Source organism: Gavialis gangeticus, unplaced genomic scaffold (assembly GCF_001723915.1).
Source record: "Gavialis gangeticus isolate Ggan-Ray unplaced genomic scaffold, GavGan_comp1, whole genome shotgun sequence".
NCBI classification, from domain to species: Eukaryota; Metazoa; Chordata; order Crocodylia; family Gavialidae; genus Gavialis; species Gavialis gangeticus.
The window spans coordinates 45,301,305-45,307,676 of NW_017728993.1; the positions used below are offsets into that span (position 1 = coordinate 45,301,305).

At 38.2% G+C, this 6,372-nt stretch overlaps 1 long non-coding RNA gene across 1 annotated transcript in view; it reads left to right on the plus strand.

Moving 5' to 3' along the window:
• The first annotated feature begins 4,639 nt into the window (after window positions 1-4,639).
• LOC109305382 overlaps window positions 4,640-6,372 on the plus strand; it is an 18,335-nt gene continuing 16,602 nt past the window's right edge. Inside the window, exons 1-2 of the long non-coding RNA XR_002099612.1 lie at window positions 4,640-4,758; window positions 6,150-6,154. This is a non-coding gene — a long non-coding RNA (uncharacterized LOC109305382). The remainder of the gene's footprint in view (window positions 4,759-6,149; window positions 6,155-6,372) is intronic.

A 6,372-nucleotide genomic window follows, 5' to 3' on the forward strand; every position in this document is an offset into this window, starting at 1 on the left:
CAGAGCCCCAAGACAAAGACCTAAGTAAGTGACCAAAGAGGAAACCAGGAGAAGCTGGAATAGTGAACTTCCTCCCAGCAATAGTCTATAACAACAAAGATGTGGCAGGAAAGAACCCTTAGGGATCCTTTTAGGAAAGCTCGCTGGAGGCCAAGCTGTTGATCCAAAGGGAGACAGCTGCGTCTGAGCAGCTCAAAAAGGCAAAGTGTTCCAGTGAATGCCACAGGCAATTACACAAAATTAGAAGACAGGCCTTAAATAATCATGAGATTGCCATAAAAATTATGAGATAAATAATAACAAATTCAGTATGCTTTTTAAAACCTTCATTTTAGAAGAGAACGATAGCTGAGATCTCTGGTACTCTTGATTCCATTAGCTGGGGCTCAACTAGCACCAAATATTGTGACAATTTCAATAAATAGAGTAACTTGGTAATGGTTATCACCTACTAGCACTGGTGACACCAATTAATTATTTATAGATTCTGAAGGGCATTTAGGACCATTTTATAACCATTTCCACTAAGTCCTCCATGGCCCTTGGGTAAGCTGTGTGGGCAAAAGATGAGAGACCTTCACTTAACTGAACTTTTCCCATTCAGAAAAACTTAAATATCTTATTGCCCTTCCCAGCTCCCAAAATTCCAACAAGGCCTTGGTTCCTTCCCTTGGGAAAATGGATTTCCAGATCTAAGGGAGGGGGTGTTATGGTCATAGCTGTTCTAACAGCATCATCTCCACTGGGGGGAGGGGGTGATTTTTCTAAAATTTACTTAGTTTTGTAAGAAGTAGGAGAATCTGAACCAATTTTGATTGGTGTATGTGTTGGTATGTGTGTATGCTGTGTGGGCCTGGATTCTGTGCAAACCTTTCAAGCACCTGTACTCATAAGCAGCAAGACCATCAGAACTAAGTGGATTTCATGATTAAAGGACATCTCAGCAATACAGAATGAATAAAGAGGTGGATTTATTAGCAAACCTTTCATAACTTGTTTCAAAACCTTTAGCAAACATATTTTTTAAGTTGAAGTACATTAGCAGACATATTTCTAAGCCCAAAAGCATCAAAAGGTTGACTTTCCTACATATACAGGTGTTTCAATTTCCTGGTAAGAAAATAAAACTGATACAAAGCACATAAAGGACCCCAATATGAGCAAGAATGTCACAACTAGTGCGATGCATTAAAGGAGATCATTGCAACAAATCCAGTTCCTGAGCATGACTTTCCCTTTCATTCAGAGAATGGACTGATTCGTTCCCCAAACAATGGAAAATTTCTTGTGGGCTCTGGAACAGATTGCTCTGTTTGCTCCATTACTCACAGATCAGCTTTCCACATTCAACAACAAAGGCAGAGGCTAAACTCATCTTATCTGTTGTCCACAATTTATGAAAAGATAATCTAGCTCATAGGAAATGAGGTGCTTCAAGCATTTGTTGAAGTGAAAGCATTTCTCTGTCAGCATGGTTCATCTTCAAATATGTCTCATACTGATCTATGGACTACTATTTTATGCTATGTTGATCTATCTAGGAATAAATGTAAAGTAGCTACTGGATTTCATTTGCTGCCTAGAAAAACACACTTAAGCTATACTGTCTGATTGAAACTTGACATAAGTTAAAGATCTCATTTTAGGCATTGCCGTAGACTTGGGTATATGAATAGGTGTATTGTCTGACAGATGACACCACTTGTCCAGTTAAAAGCAGGTCATGAGATGGGAATACCATATAACAAGGTATGTTTTGTATGGGTTACATTCCCCACAGTACTGTAAAGTTGATTCCTGATGAACCAATAGCTACCACATTTTTGTCACATGAGGATCATCAGCCCAGATATAACACTGAAATATGTATTTTTCATGTAAGTTATATCTAATACAAGAGTTCTTCATTTCTGAGTGTTATGAAACATTAAGAACCCAAAGAAACAAATGATTAAATGTCCTAAATGGAAAATATCTTCAGAAACTGGACTACTTAGGAACCAGAGTGAACAACAATAGTTTGTTTACTCTAGCAGGGCACTTTGATTTTTCATAAGTGTGACTATGAATGTGACTGTGAATGTCATTCTCAAACAACCACATACAGCTGTTAGAGGTATTAGACAATCTCTTCTCAGAATAATATCTGGTGATTGTCTGGAAATTCCAGGGAAATTCACTTGACCTTTTCACTTTAGAAGCTGGGCAAGGGAGCTTCCTCAATTCAAGTAGAAATATTTAAAAAGGGTTTAGTACAACCCTGCTCAAACAATTAAAAAGAAATCTGATTAGTAAAGAAAACTATACATAAGTCTGACCAATAATCATTCTTCCAAACATTTGGGAAATGTGCCCAGAAAAACTGAAAGTTTAATTTTATTAGTAAAATTAATAACTATGGGCTAAATTCTCAGGTTCTTACTTCTGCTGAACAGCATGTTACTCTGAAAAAAAATCCCATTGTAATCAATGCTATTACTGACAAAATAAGATAATATCCTTTGGGAGTAAGATTTTTTGCTTCCAAATGCTACATACTAATACTGCATCACAATGAGATAAAGTATGTGTGCAAATGAATAAGAGGAGTGGTGCAAGTTTGGAAGTGGGGAGAGCAGGTGAGTGTTTGCTTTTATTTATATTACCCTTAAAAAAATCAAATAGCTGTGTTTTTAAAAAAATCCTATGTGTTTTGTTTTTCCCTCCCAGAACTAAAATGATCTCAACTGAATTGCAACATGGGATTTGAAAGAACCAGTGCATGAAAGCTGGAAAATAAGCTTTGATAATGGAATGAATGAGAGAACCTTAATTTAGTGGAGACATGTGACTTGTTCCTTGCTAGGACAGCATGATAGACATAAAATTGGGATTTGAAAAAAAAGGAGGCTCTCAAAACCTGGGAGCCATTATATCAACTAGAAATAATAGCAACTGAAGGTAAAACTCTCATCTCAACTTGTTAAATCTCTGAAAGTGTTGTACGGTAATTTCCTACTAATCCAGACATTGTGCATCAGCGCCATATGGCATTTGGGGCCTCCCGTTATAATAAATTTAGCATGAATTATACTATAGGGTTGTCACTTTCAATACTAATGTATTTCTTTAGGACACAATATAAAATGGTACTGACAAGGCCTGAAGCTTTATTTGGTAAGCTACTTTTTAGGAGAGTTAATATTATTTGGCCATGATCTGCTTTGTCAAGTAAGTAGCACTATTGCTTAATCTTCAGTCTAAAGCTTGGCCTTCTTTTAGTAATAAGTTCTTAGTAGTAGGCACTTACTGTACTACAAAAAGTAGTTGTTCAGCAGTTGCAACATTATGCAGTACCTGCTGGAGTCATGCCAGAATGACCACTTCAAGTTTGGGGAATGATGGCTACTAGGAACATGATAAATGGCAGGCAGAGAAGGTATAATGCAGTGCCATACACAGGACTAAGGGTTGGGAGAATCTGAAGGCTTGTCTGTGCTGCTTTAGTGATCCATCTTAGCTCACCCTAGGACCCATCCATTCACATGCCACCCTACAACCCATTCACTTGAATCTGCTGACCTGCTTCAGTCCACAGTGGAAGTTTGTCACTGAGGTTGTTTCAGGCTCCTCCTCAGCAGCTCCTCTCAGGCTTACTTCTGAAACTAAAAATGGAGTGGCCACCTGGGGCTGGCAGAGAATCCTTCATGACAGCTGCAGAGTCCAAGGTAAGGGCAGTGAAACTGAAGTTCCTGGGATAGGGAGCTATCTTTGGGCACCTAGGTCTGTTTGTTGGGGCAAGTGGCAGCACAGTAGGAAGAAAACTTGGGATTCCAGGGGTCCCCCACTAGTGGGCTTATGACAGTGTGATCACAAATAACATTAAAGCCCACCTATGGTTAGTTCTCTGTACTGAGTAGAACTACGCATCAACCTGTGGTGCTGCAACTAGTGCTGCAACTACGCAAGTGACTGAAGAGTTATGGGCTTGAGAGCAGTCATTCTTAAATGAATAAGACTCTTGTCTCTATTTTGATATGTCTGCATTTCAAAAGGAAGTTGTGCCTGTCTATGGGTATTATAATAAAAGCAATGAAGACAGGGAAATTTTTGGCATTGGCTTGCAAGCAGAGTGTGTATCAAAAGGTCTTGGAGGGGCAGTTGTCTGGTTGCCAGCCCATGTTGAAGCCTGTGCTGCCATATCTTCACCACTACTGTTACCCATCCTAGCTAGATGAAAGACATTTAGGTATACCTATCCAGGCTATTTCAGTTTTCCATTTTGCTATCTAGACCTATATTTGACTTTACTTTTATAAGAAGGCAGCAGTAAGTTAGCTACCAGGCAGAAGCTCTCACTGATGTAGAATCATAGTTTCCTTAATTAACTATATAGTTTAAGAGCTTATAACATTTAACCTTGTTCTTATATGTAAACAGCCATGATAGGCTTGTATTACAACCATTGAGCCATACATTAATTCACATACGTGAATTTGAATGTAGACCTCAAAAGCTCATGTTTGAAAACCATGCAACTATAGGACATTGGTGCTGATCCTCAGAGAGATCAGAAACATAAAGTGGGCATGATCCAGGATGCTAATCCAAATATTTTTTTTAACTGACAATCTGCAAACTTTTTATTGACAACCAAACATTTTTAACTGACACATGTTTTTTACTGATATACATTTTAAATAATATAAATGAAACTCTTCTACCAGGCCCTGCCCTGATACCAGGCCCCAGTTAGAAGGTCTGGGTTCAAATTTATGGGTTTAACATAAACCAGATTAGAAAATTTTAAGTTTGTATGTCAAGCTTTGCAAAAAAAAGTTTTCAATACAATTTTTTTTCTTGAGTTGGCACCCCTGCTCAACTGCAGCAATGGTCTTACACTGTGATGTCTTTCTCTCCCTCTCCAACTAGGGACCTTCTACTCACTCCCACACCTGGATACCCTCCAACTGCATCCTGAACCATTCTGTCCCCACCAGCCTTACCTCTGCTGGCTCAGCTCCCCCTTGTCTTACAATGGACCACCAAAGAATCCTACCTGTGACCTAATAGTACTACAGACAGCCTGGGATACAGCAGCACATGGCTGAGAAAACACACCCTGCAGGGTGCTGTGCTCCTGCTTGGACACCGGGTGGCACTGCTGCATTCTGTCTTTTGGAGGTTCAATCAAGCTGTGGCTGCTTAGTGTTTTTACTGGTGGGTAAAGTTTTCTAGAACTTTACTGAGAGCCACTTTTAGCCTGATTTTTTACTGACAGTCAGTAAATTTACTGACAGTTGGCAACCCTGGCATGATCATGCAACTGCTACAAGTTAAACTTGAGTGAGAGGTTTTGCTGCCTTGGGTCTGAATCTTTGCTACAAGCACAGCTGTAGTGAATAAATAAAAAGAATGACAAAATAAAATGGGTGGGTTTTATATTAAAGAGAGAACAATGTGGGCCAAAATGCAAATCAGAATTACTGTAAATCCCCCAGAATCTCCTGACTCTTCTTATGAGAGAACACTGGTACTATTTCATCAGATCAAGCCTCCAAAGCAAAGCTGCTTGACTTTGCCGGTATTAACTGATGCTTTGTTTTCCTAATCTTTTTGTTTTCATTGTTGTCAAATAACAGAGATACAGAGAGAGACGGTGAATTCTAACCTAAAAGTCAGTTTCCTCTGCTAAAGCAAGTGTTATCCCTGCGGTCAAGGACTGTCTGAATCAATAACACACCAATCTCACTAGTCCCATTTAAATGGTGAGTCAGTTCACATAATCCAACTACATGTCAACTGGAAAAGAATGGTTTATAAAACACTTTACAGTCATCCATTTTTTAGAACTTATTAGTAGTGAATTATTGGCTATCAGTTGATCATGGCATCTATATATCTTTATGTAATAGCAATTTTTTCTTAAGCATTTTTATGTTCAGCTGCTTCTCAAGTACTTTTTGATATACACATATTTATTTTCAAGCATCATTTAGAAAAATATTAACCAGAATTGCTGCATCTACAGAAATTTGAAGCCACTTATTTCATTTCCAATTAACAAATGTATTTCAAAGGCAGTGAAAGCTGATTTAAAAAATTCTGCCACACTACTACTCATAACACAAAATCATTTATCTTGGATAAGATTCTAGTTTTAAAAATAGACTTTGTCTACCAAACAGATAGCATCTAATCAGACTTTCATTTTTCCTATTTAGACAGATTTTGGGCTAATGTTTACCATGTACATTGTTAAAGTACAAGGAAGTTATATAGGGAAAATATTGCTATATAGTTACACATGTCCAAGCGCATTAAAGGTAAAACCTTTTCCTGATTCTGGGAATTCCCAGCTGAGACATGTTCAATATATTGTTGTGGTGATAT